This window comes from Protopterus annectens, chromosome 14.part0 (genome assembly GCF_019279795.1).
Source record: "Protopterus annectens isolate FY-2018-M chromosome 14.part0, PAN1.0, whole genome shotgun sequence".
Classification (NCBI taxonomy): Eukaryota; Metazoa; Chordata; order Ceratodontiformes; family Protopteridae; genus Protopterus; species Protopterus annectens.
This window is the reverse complement of record NC_056748.1, coordinates 1034092899-1034107562: the sequence shown is the minus strand read 5'-3', so window position 1 is coordinate 1034107562 and position 14664 is coordinate 1034092899. Positions and strand designations below refer to the sequence as shown.

At 40.4% G+C, this 14664-nt stretch overlaps 1 protein-coding gene across 4 annotated transcripts in view; it reads right to left on the bottom strand.

The window, feature by feature from the left end:
* Positions 1–14664, bottom strand: part of LOC122789409 (ecto-NOX disulfide-thiol exchanger 2-like) — a 3915450-nt gene that overhangs the window by 282190 nt on the left and 3618596 nt on the right. The window lies entirely within an intron of this gene.

Here is a 14664-nt window from a genome sequence, read left to right as displayed (position 1 = left end):
TATTAACCCCTTATTAGAATCCCTTTCAGCTCCACCTGCCTTTTGAATATAAGAAATGTGCTTACTAGGTGGTCACACTAAGCCATAAGCCCTTTTCTCAGGTGAGACTCTAGTAGAACAAAACTCCTCATATTGAGCTAAATAAAATATTACCTCCATTCATCAGGATGCTCTTCATCCATAACTGAAGCCAAAAGGCAGAAACAGTACACCTGCTACACAGTATAAAGACAATACAATTATTGCACAGTAGAAGTAACTGGATTGCACTCAAAATTAACACACACAGAAAATACTTTTTCCTCCATAGGGGAAGTGCAATTTTGCATCTACAAGACCGAAGCCCTACTCTCTCAGCCATAGGCCATGAGCAAAACCAATGCACATTGTCTCTGGCAGGCATGATTTGATAGAGACCTGTTGGGAGCATCTAACTAGGGGAGGAGGGAGCTTACCTCAACCCATATGTAAAAAGAAGGGGAAGATTACAGTGAAGACACTCAGACTTCTATATTTATGGTATGTTGATACTGCTGCACTATGCTCAATGTGTTTCACTGTTGCAGTAATAATTGGGAAGATTACCAAAGCAACAGAAAAGGGTAGCTGGATAAACAGTATCATGGAGAAGATAAAAGCTCCAGCACTGCAGAGGTGGATCCTGCTCTAACTCTAGAAGCAGAGGGCAAACTGTTGTCTGAGGACCAGGTAAACTGGGTGGACACTCTCAGTGGCGACAGGAAATTTACCCTGGGGATCACGTCAGTTGCTCTGCTAGACAGGGGTCCAGGGAAGTAAATATTTTGGGAAGAAATAGCCAGGGAATTGTTATGGCTAGGGTTGTATAGGCCCTAGGGCCGATAGCCTAGTGCGCCAACCTATGAACCTTATGAAAGCAGCAGCAGTAGTGGCCTTGGGAGAATGAGTTCTAATCTTCTCAGGTACAGTCTTACCATAGTGCATGTAACAAAAGGAGATGCAATTAGAGATCAATTCTGTAATAGTTTGTTGACAGATTGTCCTATTTTGCTAGATGCAATGGCAACAAATGACTAATCAGATTTCCTGACAGTTTTGGTCCAACGGAAATAAAGCTTTAGCTATCAGTACATATCTAGTGAATGCAGTGTTCATCTCTCCACTCTGAGGATTCGAATAGCACACAGAGGACTGAATTGTTTGGTTCACAGATAGTTCTGAAACTGCTTTTTCATGAAGGAAGGATTTGTTTTCAGTGCAACTCTGCCTAGATGGAACCACACCTCTCAACCTGGAAACATCAAAAATCTGGACAAGGGCCCATGAAAAACAGGTACAAATCTGCACGATGATTAACAGAATTGCATACATAATTATGTAACCCACCCACTCCAATGGAATTGTGGGATACCAACTTTCAAATGCAAACTGAAGAACAACCAACCAAAATATGGCCCCAGACCCTGTAGTAAATGGTAACCATTTCTTTTGAAATGTGTAGCAATGATGTTCACTGGGAAGGGAGATGATGATGAACCTTAGGATTTTGTTTTTGGTGACTTGCAGTATGTGGGTTTTGTGGTAAAAGTAGGGCATTTAATGGTAGGCAATATTCTATTCTAAGCAAAAGAATATTACAGTTTGCTAGGACCTCCACAAGTCATTCTCCATGGCCTACTGATCAGTGGCATAGCTAGAGTTTGTGCAGCCCCCCCCTCACAAAATCATGGTTGAATGAGGCCCCCCCTCATACACAACCCTCCCCCTGCAGCCATTCCAATGTCCCATTACTTGGTTATTTTACCCCATTTACCATAAACACTGTAATGTGCATACTGCTTTACTTGTACAATGATTATTTGGATTTTATTTAAAACTTTTATTTTACATTTTATAGTACAAAGACCTCTACTAAACAAAGCAATACAGTCTCACAATGAAAATAGACCTAGCATTAAAACTTCTCTGCCCAGAAACTCACATTCATTGAAACAGCATTGAAGCCCACATTCAAAGAAAATGCATCTGGCCAGTGGTGGATAAAGATTACCTTTGGTCTGCTTTCAAATCATGGGTCCCTTGCACACGAAACATACACGTGTTCTTTGATACACCTTCCTGATTGTATTAAATTATATTCCTTGTATAATACAGCACACTTGCCAGAACACATTTTAAATTTATTGTTTTGAACATTTTTCCAGTAAGCAATGAAACAAAATGCATGAACCAATAATGACAAAACTGCCCAGTTCAGGACATTTCCATCATAAAAGTGTACTCAAACTGGTACAGTCCACCAGTATCAATAAATATGCACAATCTCTGCAGAAGTAAAAGTCATCTAAATAATTCCACATTAAAGAGATCTGTGACTAATGAAGAGGTTGCTGCTAACAAACAACTTTATATTTCATTGTTTCATCTACAAGTAAAGTGCCTGTTGCCCTTGAAGAATAAATTGCCTATGTTACATTAAAAAAAAATGATAAACTAGTAATATATCTCTGCCAAAGGAGGACATTTTCAGGACTGCAGCATCCACCCCCTTTAAAAGTACAACACAGTGCAGTATTTAGCAATCCATCTACATACTGTGGGAGTAGAACCCACAACCTTCTGCATCAAAAGCAAGTATACTACCTGTTGTGCTACTAACAATGCAAGTAGACTTTGCATAAGCAGTACTAATCTTCTCCTCCCCTGAAAAAGAAGAAATCAGGAAAAAGCCAACATTTATTTGTGGGGGGCAAAATCGGGGACACATTTTAAACATTGCTTGTATAACCTTAGAAACGTGCTAGAATAAAGTGTTGTGTTACCATGTGTTTCCTGAAAGATAGGAAGACTGAAATTTAAATGGCTGTCATTATTTAGTGAATTGAGTTCTCTCTGATTTGCCAGAAAACAACACATTTTAAGAGGAACAGACAAAAAGTATGAGCCAAACATTCCAGACATTCTGTGAAAATTTGTACAGTTGAGAGCTATAACTCCTTGGATCACAGGTGGGTAGAGAATTCAGGCTCTTTATTCTTGTACCTAAGGTACAGGGTTTGAGCCTGAGTAACCCTAACCACCAGGTATACCTAAGTGGGGCACTTTACACACACACATATATATGTGAGTGTGTGTATATATATATATATATATATATATATATATATATATATATATGTATGTGGTTCCCCTTCACAATCTCGAATTACTGAATGCTCGAAATTCAGTAACTCGAGACTGTAAAGTTGAAAACCCACAAGCACGAATCTGCGTAAGCGCGAATTCAAATATCTCAAATTCGTGCTTATGCATGTCAGCTATGGGACGGGAAGTGTGAGAGTCAGGATGTTTTACGGAAGTGTAGGTAAGTGAGTCTGTGTGTGTTTTGTAAGTTGTGTGTGTGGGTTGGGGTAGGGTAGGGAGGTGAGAGTGTGAGTGTTGGATGTGTTTGTGTGTGTGTGTGTGTGTGTGTGTGTGTGTGTGTGTGTGGGTGTGCGAGGCAGTGTAAAATGTCTGTGTGGTGTTTTTTATTTTGTGTATTAGTGCAATCTCGGAGTTAGAATATATAAGTGGGGGGGTAGGGGGCTGTGGGGGGTGCTTGCCCCCTTGTGTGCATGTAGTGTAGGGCTTGTAGTTTATGTGATGTGGGTTTTATGGTGTGCATGTTGTGTGGTGTATGTGTTCTGTATATTCGGGTTTTTTTGTTTTCATGCTTGTGGGTTTCGGGATTTTTGTTGGTTCGACTTTACAGTCTCGAGTTACTGAATTTCAAGCATTCAGTAATTCAAGATTGTGAAGGGGGAACTATATATATATATATATATATATATATATATATATATATATATATATATACACACACACACACACACAAACTAACTACAGTAAGAACATTCCTCGTAAATGTAAAATAACTTCAATAAAGAACATTCAGCTCTGCAATAAGAAGTACATGTAAAATAAAACACAACTGCAGTAAGAACATTCCTTGTAAATGTACAAGAATAACATGCAGTACGAACATTCCTCATAAATGTACTCCGCTCAGCTCTGAAATAACTGCATTCAGCTCCGTACATAAATAACAGCTCTGTACGTAAAATAAAACACAACTGAAATAAAAACTTTCCTCGTAAAGGTACAATAAAAACATTCAGCTCTGAAATAACTGCTTTCAGCTCCATACGTAAATATAAATAACAGCTCTGCACGTAAACTACAATAAGAACATTAACACCTACCTTACTGGAACACTCATTGGCAGCAAAACATGCTGTATTTAAAATTGTGCAGGTCGTGGGTGGACAGGACACGCATGCTTGACGTGAAGGGACGAGTCCATTCAGAAACACGCACCTAGAGAGTTTTTTTTAATTAAAGTAACACAGATTTTTTTTTTTTTTGTAAATTAATCTAAAAGTGCAAACTGCCCCTCTCGCTTCCCCCTCCCCCAACTATGCCACTGCAAGTGAAGCAGGTTGTACTACATTTTCATCTCCTGGCCTGCTTCCTGGTTTAAAGTCGGATTCACGAATTGAGATAGCTAAATCTAAAATTACAGTTTGGTATTGATGATGGCTTTTCTGGTGAGGACAAATTTATTTATCACAAGTCCAAATATATGCCTCCTATGCATCCTGTTGTGCAATTGTTTCAAAACATGGTTCTCAAAGATTTACATTTTCATGGTTCGGAGTTCTGGTTCAAATCTAACAATTTATCTTTAAAAGAAAAACAAGCTATGGATGAATTGTCACAAAACAAGGATTTGGTTATTATCTCTGCCGACAAAGTTGGGGCAGTTGTTGTTTTGAATTGGATTGACTATAATAATGAGGCCTTGAGGCAGCTATCAGATAACAAATATTATGTTAAAATGTGTCTCAGCCCCATACACAGATTTAAACAACATATTGATGAATTTCTTTGTCGTGCAAGGGATACTGGCCTCATTACTGATTTCACTCTACAACAGTTAACCATTTCTGATTCAACAAATCAATACATCTATTTCCTTCCTAAAATTCATAAGCACCCCACCAATCCGCCTGGAAGACCTATTGTTTCTGGCCGTGGATATTTAACTGAACCATTATCTTTGTATTTGACCAAACATCTGAAACCTTTGTTGACACATGTACGTTCACGTTTACAGGATACAACTGAATTCTTACAAATTATTTCAGATGTCCAATTGGAACCTGATTGGCTGATGTGTTCACTGGATGTAAGTGCTCTTTATACGAATATACCACATCAAGTGGGGCTGGATGCTTTAGCCTATTGGCTCAATATTGCTTGCATCTATGATGATGATTTCAATAATTTTCTAGTCCGTATGGCTGAATTGGTTCTAACACAGAATGTATTTTTTTATGAGGATGTATGTTTTTGGCAAGTGAAAGGTACGGCGATGGGAGCATCCTTTGCTCCCATTTATGCAGACCTTTTTATGGCTTATATCAAAGAATACATCATATATGATGTTAGCCATAATATATACCTCCCTGAAATTGATATTTGGAGGAGGTATTTGGATGATTGCTGGATGGTGTGGAGGGCAGATGCTGAATACTTGATGGAATTTGTTTCATACCTCAATAACAACATATGGGGTTTACAATTTACCATCAACTATCATGTTGAAACAATTACCTTTCTTGATGTATTAATAACTAGACAGGAAGATGGTACTTTGGCTACTCAAGTATTCAGGAAATATCCGAAATACAATACTGTCCTTCACGCCTCCGGCTTTCATCCTCCGCATGTTGCCAAAAATATACCCAAATCACAATTTATTCGTTCTAGAAGAATTTGTTCTCAGCCAGAGGACTTTGAAAAAGATAGACTTGATCTCATCAATAGGTTCCGTGATAGAGGTTATCCTATGGGACATGTCATCAAAGCAAGCAATTGGGTCAATACATGCCCCAGGGAAGAGTTTTTGAAATACAAAAATAAGGATAACAGTGCCACACAGCCAATCAGGTTTGTGACTACCTATGCCAGGAATACCAATGTTTTAATGCATAGTATAAATACCAATTGGAATATTTTGTCTAACATTCCAGAGTTATCAGGTGTATTATCTGACAATTGTTTGTTCTCTTTTCGAAAAGGGAGAAATCTTGCTTCCCATTTTAATCACTATAAACATACACATCAAACTGATAACAAATCTTATGTTCAAACTACACTAACCGGGGAACGAGTGGTAGGATGTTTCCCCTGTGGACATTGCAGTAACTGTGACAGGATAATAAAGACTAAAGAGTTTACTAGTAGAAATTGTCCTAGGGTTTATGAAATATCATTTTTTGCAAATTGCAGTAGTGAGTGGCTTGTTTATCTTGCAACATGTAGTTGTGGCGCTTTTTATGTGGGCCAGACTTCTAGGCCTTTAAGATTTCGTATTTCAGAACATATGAGCAATATTAGAACCAAAAAACCCAATAATGCTTTGTTTAAACATTGTTTGAAACATTCCAATGCCAAATTTTCCTTTACAGTAATTGATATTATTAGGGACAACAGATTCAATAAGACTGGATGGCACTCTCTGCTTGATACAAAAGAAAAGACATGGATAACTATTTTGGGAGCGTTATTTACACCTGGGCTTAATGAGCAATTATAATTGCACCAATAGGAAGTAGATTAGCTACCATAAAAAGCATCATTTTTCCATTGTTTCTTTATCACTGAAGAAGGTTGTGCTATTTTTTGCAAGCCGAAACCGGTCTGACATGATGACATGATGTTATTTTTATTGTAATAAAATTATTTACTGGATCCTATCTATCTGCTGGCAATTTTCTGTTTTGCTGAATTATATTTTTCTTGTTGCCGTGCAGATTCCCACGTGCAGGAGAGTTTTCTCTGATTGGCATAAGGGCACTAAGTCACACAGTCCAGACTCCAGGCTAGCTACTGTACCGTACCTAGTTAAATTACACACATTATGAACCGTTGAAGTTACAAAGTTAACTATTTTTAACAAAGAAGTGTGCACTGTGCAGCCAGTTGCAGAAATTGTGTCTAATGCAGTTTCTCAGGCATAAGCACTTTTTTAAAATTCTTTTTTGCTTTTTAGTTACCTAGTCCTAGAGGAAGAGGTTGAGCCGCCGGAACAAGTCAATTTTTTCGTCTTGCCGGATTCCATGAATCTGATTCCTGCAGGCATGGGTGGGTGCTGGACAGACTCTGCTGCTGTTGCTGCAAACTGCAGAACTTAAATTATGTACAAGGTAGGTGCCAGGCTAGCTCCGCTTGCTGCTGCTGCTATTATTTTCCACCATCACAACCATCCAAAACAATACTGTCCCAGACTCCAAGTCTGATGCCATCACGCACACTGAAGTCATTGCAGGATATGCTGGCAGTGCATGATGACGTCAGCAGTAATTTCAAAACCTCTACATTAAAAAAAAAAAAACGACTGAAAAAATTGGGACTTGAAGGGGCCACACAAAAATTCATGGCACCCCATTATTTTACCCTCAAAACTGGTAAATACCAAGGAATTCGGTATGGTTGAGAGGTCTGATCATGGAACAAAAGAGAGGACTCTCTACAAAAGTGCCTGTGACTCCAAGATTTTTCTAGCTGAGGTGATTAATACCAAGAAGACAGTTTTCCAAGACAGAAATTTGATACTTGTAGAAGGAACAGACTCAGAGGGGGACAGGGTAATTTTTCAAATACAAAGTTAAGGTCCCAGGCAGATGCAAGGATTTTCCTTGGGTGGGGGGGGTGCTTAAATGGATAATCCCCTTGAGGATCTATTTTACCATGGCCTGCGAGAATAATGGTGAATGTAGAGGCAGGTAAAGGCATGGATTTTAATGGAGAACTAGAAAAGTCCTTTATTGAAAAGTACGTTGAGATAAGAAAGTGGGAAGTGGATATTAGCTAGTAAAGGTTGCTGCTCTTTAGCCTGTCAACATCCAGAGAATCTTTTCCATTTTGAGATGTAAGATTTTCTGGTATTGGGCCTTCTGCCTTTTTTCAAAATAAGGAAAACATCCTTTCTGAACATTTGACTTTGTGGGATCAGGATCATATCATCCAGGCTGACAGCGTCAGTATGCTTAAGGTGAGTTGAATGGTGGTTCCTTTGTTCTGGGCTAAGAGTTCCATCTCCTGTGGCAGCATACATGGTGTTCTTTGTTCATACTGTGTAACACAGGGAGCCAAATTCTGCTTTATCTAGAAGGGTGCTATCAGTATCAGACTTGGCCCTTCCTCCATGATCTTCACAAGTAGCATGAGAGGGAAAACGTACAGATATAGATCTGTCTACTGGAAGGAAAAGGCATTCAAGCCCCTTTGCTCTGGAACCCTTAAACATTACTTTTTTATTTGCCTGTTTGTTCGGAGGCATAAAAAGGCACACTCCACTTGTGTATGATTTCTTTGAAGATTAACTTTTTTTTAACATCCACTCATGCTGCAGACCTGCTGAGGTGGTCTGCAAGGCTGTAGTTGACCCCACGGAAGGTAGTGTACTAATACATGCAACCCCATTCTCCTCTTCTGCTTCCCAAATTTTCATGGCTACGTGACAGCTGGTACCTCCTTATTTATGTACAACATGACTGTGGTGTTGTCTGTTTTGATCAGGAAAGTGCCTGGTTTCCAGTTCTATTTGAAAGCTGTCATGCCTCTGAGGGCCACCATTTTCGTTAAACTGATCTGAGTGTTAACAAACCTTTATTTTATTTTACTCTACTTGTATTTGTTTTCTTTGGCAGAGCACTGTTCTCCATGCACTTTTCCCAGACTCAGCCAGGGAATGGTATCTGTTTAAGTGAGTTGCTGAGTCGCACATTTAGGCGGTGGAGGCTGAGGGAATCAAATCCTGCACCACTGGGCCCCATGAAACAGCTCATTAACTACTCCTTAATCGTCTGAGTTAACTGCTAGACCTTTTAACTTTCTCCAATCTGCCCTGCACCTGCAAATGCCTGAATGGGTGCCCCATGCTAGGTCTGAGGCTTTTGTTGTCATCACTTTGTTGCTTAATTGGCATTGGAAGGATATTCCTTTGCTTTTCTTAAGGCCTCTATCAACAAAAACAGCTCCCTTTTTAAATGGGGAAGCAGTTTTAACTTGAAACTGAGGGGGTGCTTTTGCTGGCACCACATACTCTTCAGTTACCATTTTATTTTCCTCATTTGGAGCCTTGCTAAGTGATTCATTAAGATGCAGGAGGCCATGTAACCCAGACTGTTAAAAGTTTACTGGCACAGACTGTCTCTTCTTGAGCTAGTGCCATGAAATACTAAGACAGAAAGACAATCCTTTCCTGTGGGAGGAAGGCTATTTGTTTTTCAGAGTTCAAGTCACTTAAAACACCATTTGTTTTGTGGATGTAAGACTGGACTTTTTTAGGCTGAGAAAAAACTCCCAAATTCAAGAGGCAGGTCATTGTCAAGTGGAGAGGCACTGTGAATTACACCACACTGTTTGCTTGGATTAGACAGTTTTGTCCAGATAAAGGAAAATCTGCATACGCTAGGATCTGCAAAAAGCAACTACTGGAGGCAGACATTTTGTAAATAGTCAGAGTAATAGATACGTCAAAGGGCAATAAACAGAACTGAAAGTGATTCCTTCTTGCCCTGAAGCAATGGTATTGCTTGTGCTGTTTCACTCGGGGGATGTAGAACTACACATCTTTTAGATCTAGAGTGACCATGACAGCCTTGAAGGGAAGTCAAGAATAGAAGAGTTTGAAGAGTAAGCATCTTGTGAAACAATCAAGAATTTGCTTTACCCTGAAAGGTCGAAGATTGATTGAAACTATGAAAAGTCTTGAAAAAAATCCTATTTTCTACTCTTTTGGAGGAACTGATTCTATGGATCATTGTGCCAATAAAATTTGAATCTGCGCCTGTATGAGTTGTCTGTTGTGAAAAGTGGGAATGCCTGAAAACATTGGAAGGGATGCAGATTGTAGTCTGTATTTGGTCCTTATAATTTGAAGCAACCAGTTGTCTTGGGTGACGTTTTGCCACCAATAAAAAATAAATAAATAATTAAAGAGAATGCCTGACTACCAGTGTTATGAGAGGTGGAATGGAGGTGGGTCATAAGTGGGGGCTGATCATGGAGGTACTCACTGAGTTATAGCTGTTCCCCTGCTGCATCTTAGGGCATGGACACTGGTATAAGTGGATCCCAGATCAGTTTGCCACCTTATCTGCAGTCTTTGCTCTCTCTGCCCTGGTTCTTCTGCCCCTTTGTCTTCCCACATGGCTGGAAAGGACCAGGATTTAAAAGGAAAATTCCTATTGATCCCTGAGCATTGTACCAGTAGAAAGTCCTTGTCATTTTGCAGGGACTTACTTATTTCCTCCTTTTTTAAATACATTATGAACTTTGGGCTCAAACAGAGAGTATTCGTCTAAGGGCACATCACGGATTTCAGTTTTGATATGATCAGACAGATCAGCACTCTTCTCTTAATCAAGTGTCTTCCTTTATAACAGCTGCCCTACTAGATGTTCCCAAAACATCAAAGCCACAATGTATGGAGGGTTTAGCAACTTAGGAATGAGTTGCAGAGTTCCAACAGCGCCTTCAGGAGAGCTTCATCTTCCATCCCCTCTAGCTTCTGTTGAGGGATTCCTGACATTTTACCAAATTAAACTAGAAATTTAAAGCTCTCATGGCCAGGGTAGCTAATTTGTAGACTTTTCTTGCTAAATTTATCTTGGGAGTTCCATCCTTTGTCGTTAGGCAGTGGGTTTTAGACATGTCACCTTTGGCTTCTTTGGGATCAGAGGAAACTGTCTCAGGATCTGACGCAGCATTTTTAAGAGATGTTTGCTTGTATCCAAGGCTCTGTAAAAAATGGCCAGGCTTCCTGGGATTAGGGGGCTGGGAGTCAAGTTGCAAGGAAGCATTACGAATAACATCATCCACAACCTGTAAGAGTTTATAAATACTATTAAAGACAAGCTTCAATACTTAGAAACTGCAATACACCAACAAATTCAGAGGAAGACACAGGAGTAGTTGATATCCATTTTTATTCCTTCTGTCCTGGTACCTCAGCTATTCACCTTCAATGGGAATTTGTTGGTGTATTGCAGAGTTTATAAATAGCCAGAGGTTTGTACTTAGGAAGCCTAAGAAACACACTCATTCCTCTTAGATTGAGGGTAATGTGGAATGTCCCAGTTAAACAACTCTCATATGGAGGGTCTCTCCAAAAGATAATTCCAAAGGTGATGAGGCTGGGTCAAGTGTTTTACTGGACTTAGAGTTGGCATATGACCCTGAGGAAATATGGTCAAGATACACCAGTTCATATTCATCAGAAGACTCTTGAAGAGAAATCTCTCTCTTCCTTTCACAGTAGGAGTTATTCTTGGAGTATTGGTCCTGCAAGGGCCCAATTGTCTGGATCTCATAAAATCCATGACAGTTTCAGCTAAACTGATCAGGACTTGTGGGTAAGGCCTGAGGGGCCTGACAAAACATCTTGGCTCCAGCAAGCTACCAGCAGCCTTTCAATGCATGGCCTTGAGCCTAGTCTTGGGTGAGACTTTGGCTGTGACTGGCTCAGGCCACAGGTGGGCAGCCACAGCCTGTGCCTGATCTGCTGAAGACTCCTTTCTTGTGACATGGGGGAAAACCGCTGTCCAGTTGTTAGGTATAGAGTGGGTGTCAGAAACTGGAGTCTGTACAGTGACTCCGGAACCACATGATGCCTTAAGAACTTTGGTCCAAATGGACCGGCAGCATGGCAGACTCTAAAAGGGTCTGATAAGTGGCATCAACCATACACTTAGTTGTTGATGGAGAGAGCAAATGCTTCTGCCCTCCTTTGATGGTAGTAGGCCTAGAAGGACCATCAGGCACCAATAAGTTGCTGTCCTCCTCCTTTTTCAATGGAGTTATATTTTAGTACGACCAGTGGACACCATGGTACATGGGGTATACTGGCACTCTTTCCTTCTCTAAAAACTTTTCACACAATTCAGCCCTGCACTTAATGGTCCTAGAATTAAAACAAGTACACTGAGGATGTTTTGCTCCAGTCTCAGGCAAAATAAACAGAGAAAGTGAAGTCCCGACAAGGGATCTGGTTATTTCACTCTAAGCAAACATTAGTGTTTGCAACAGATATCTAACAATAAATGCAACAGACCGAAATAAAATCAAACTGTCCAATGGGGTACTTCACTTTAGCAGCTATCTCTCTCAGTTTGGGTCAACTGATGTACTTGACGAAAGCTGTATTGGGTTCTAACAGCAGTAAAGAACTGAAGAAATGGTACCAGCTGACAACTCATATCCACACTTCTTAATGCCAGAGAGGAGGATATCAGCAAGGCTTGGTGTACAGAGGCAATCTCTGGTATTTGTGCTAGTTGAGTGCTTCCAAAGCAGAAACCCCAACATATTACTGCAACAGTGAAATATGCTGAACATCTACAAATTGTTCTTGGCCATGTCAAAAAATTAAACAGAATCACCAGATCAGACCACCATCCACAACAAGAACCTTAAAATCAGCACGTAGAGGTGAGCAACAGAATGAAGAGACCAAGTTTTATTTAAAAAAAAAACAAAAAAAAAACACCAGATTAATCAGTTTCATCCACACGTAAATACATAGACTTCCTCAGAATCTGGTGTCCCCCGCCATTCACTGGATTAAATATTTTCTCTAACCAATCAGTATTCATCATGTTCAAAATACACATGCATTCACTCAAACACAAATTTACATTAAATCCATTACCTGAATAAAAAAATACTTATGAATGTCTAACAAATCACACTATCGTGTGCAAATAGACATGCATTAAACTGCTGTATAAAATTATTATACATGTGTATGTGATACAACTCAAACTAGTAAACCAAATGAGTATAATTAAAAGAAAATCCCCTTTAAATCTAAAATATGTAGTACAATTACAGTAAACCCATGTATAAAAGTATTTACATAAATATGCTTGCATCACTTGACATATCTAAAAATACTCTCATTTGGTTCCAAAATGACCTATCTGACTGCTACCAATCAGTTAAATGGCAAGATTACCTCTCCTCCCCACTTCCCATCACAGTAGGTATTCCACAAGGCTCAATACTCGGGCCACTGCTCTTCACAATTCTGACCAATAACCTACACAAAGCTACTAACCTTGCTTCCATCATACAATATGCAGATGACTGCACCGCACCTCCCCTTAAAACAACTTTTAAAAATCTACCTAAGCAGCAGAGACCTCCAAAGCAGACACCCAAGCAACTGCTACCCCAAAACAAAACACGTGCAACACATAGCTCACAAAGCCAGTGTGCCGAACAGTCACAGCCCTTAAGGCTATACAACACACCTGATACACTTGTAATAGGTGACTCTATCGTCAGGAACACTGACGTCCCGCTCACCAGGCTGAACAAGGAGAAGGTCATGGTGAGCTGCCTGTCAGGCGCTAGGATCCAACACATAACACAAGCACTCAGGTCACTCCAAGGCAAGTACAAATATGACTAAGTCATTGTCCATGCTGGTGTGAATGACCTGAGACGTACCTCCCTGGACTACATGAAAAGAGACATAGAGGAGCTTTCTGAGCATGTATGACCCTGACCTTGAGTAGCATCTTACCCTCACCAAGAATGATGCCACAATATGAAGACAAGATGATCAATTTCAACAACTTGCTTAAGTATTGGTGTCATTCAAAGGGGATCCAATGCCTGTCAGCCTGGGATGACATGCTCGACAAGCCACGATGCTTTGTTAGGGACGGCTTGCACCTGTCACCCCTGGGCTTTCGGATATTGGCAAAGGCTCTTGCTACCCCCATAGTGCCTTTTTTAGGCAAGGCTCAAAAGACAAACCCACCTCTATAGGTATCACAAGGGATAAGAAACTAAGAGTAATGCTACTCAACGCCAGAAGTCTAAACCTCAAGATGCACGCACTCGAAACTCTCCTTAGCATGGAGAACATCGATATCTGTACAGTAACAGAAACCTGGTTCAAGGCTCCCGAGAGCACCACAGCACTACCAGGTTATACCTCATACCATGCTTTTCGGCCCCAAAACTTGGACTGAACCACAAAAGGAGGGGGGAGTATCAATATTCGTCAAAGATACCCACACCTCCAGGTTGGTGGCACAGCACGAAGCATCAGAGACTATCCATGTGCAACTAACAGTGAGTAAAACTGCCTTCCAGTTTATAGCCTGCTACAGACCACCCTCCAGAACCCAGGAACCCCACTCGGCCTTCCTGAGAACACTGGAAAATATGAAGGTCTCTCCAAACACCATTATATTGGGCGACTTCAACTACCCAAACATAGACTGGGAGCATTACTCTAGCTCCAACACCCTAGCCCAAAGGTTCCTACAATTTATAAACTCAAATGCTATGGAACAACTTGTTACCACTCCCACAAGAGGGGAAAACATACTGGACCTGATCATCACCAACATGGGGACTCTATGCTCCAGACCAGAAGTGTATCCCTCACTGGTAAGATCAGACCATAAACTAATCTCACTGGATATTCACATCCCAACCCCACCTCCTGCCCAGAAAACCACAGTGAAAAACTTGTCTAAAGCAAATTGCACACTCCTCAAAACCAAGGTGGAATCCTTCAAAGCCCCCGGGCCTGTGGAAAATACGTCCCAGACCACA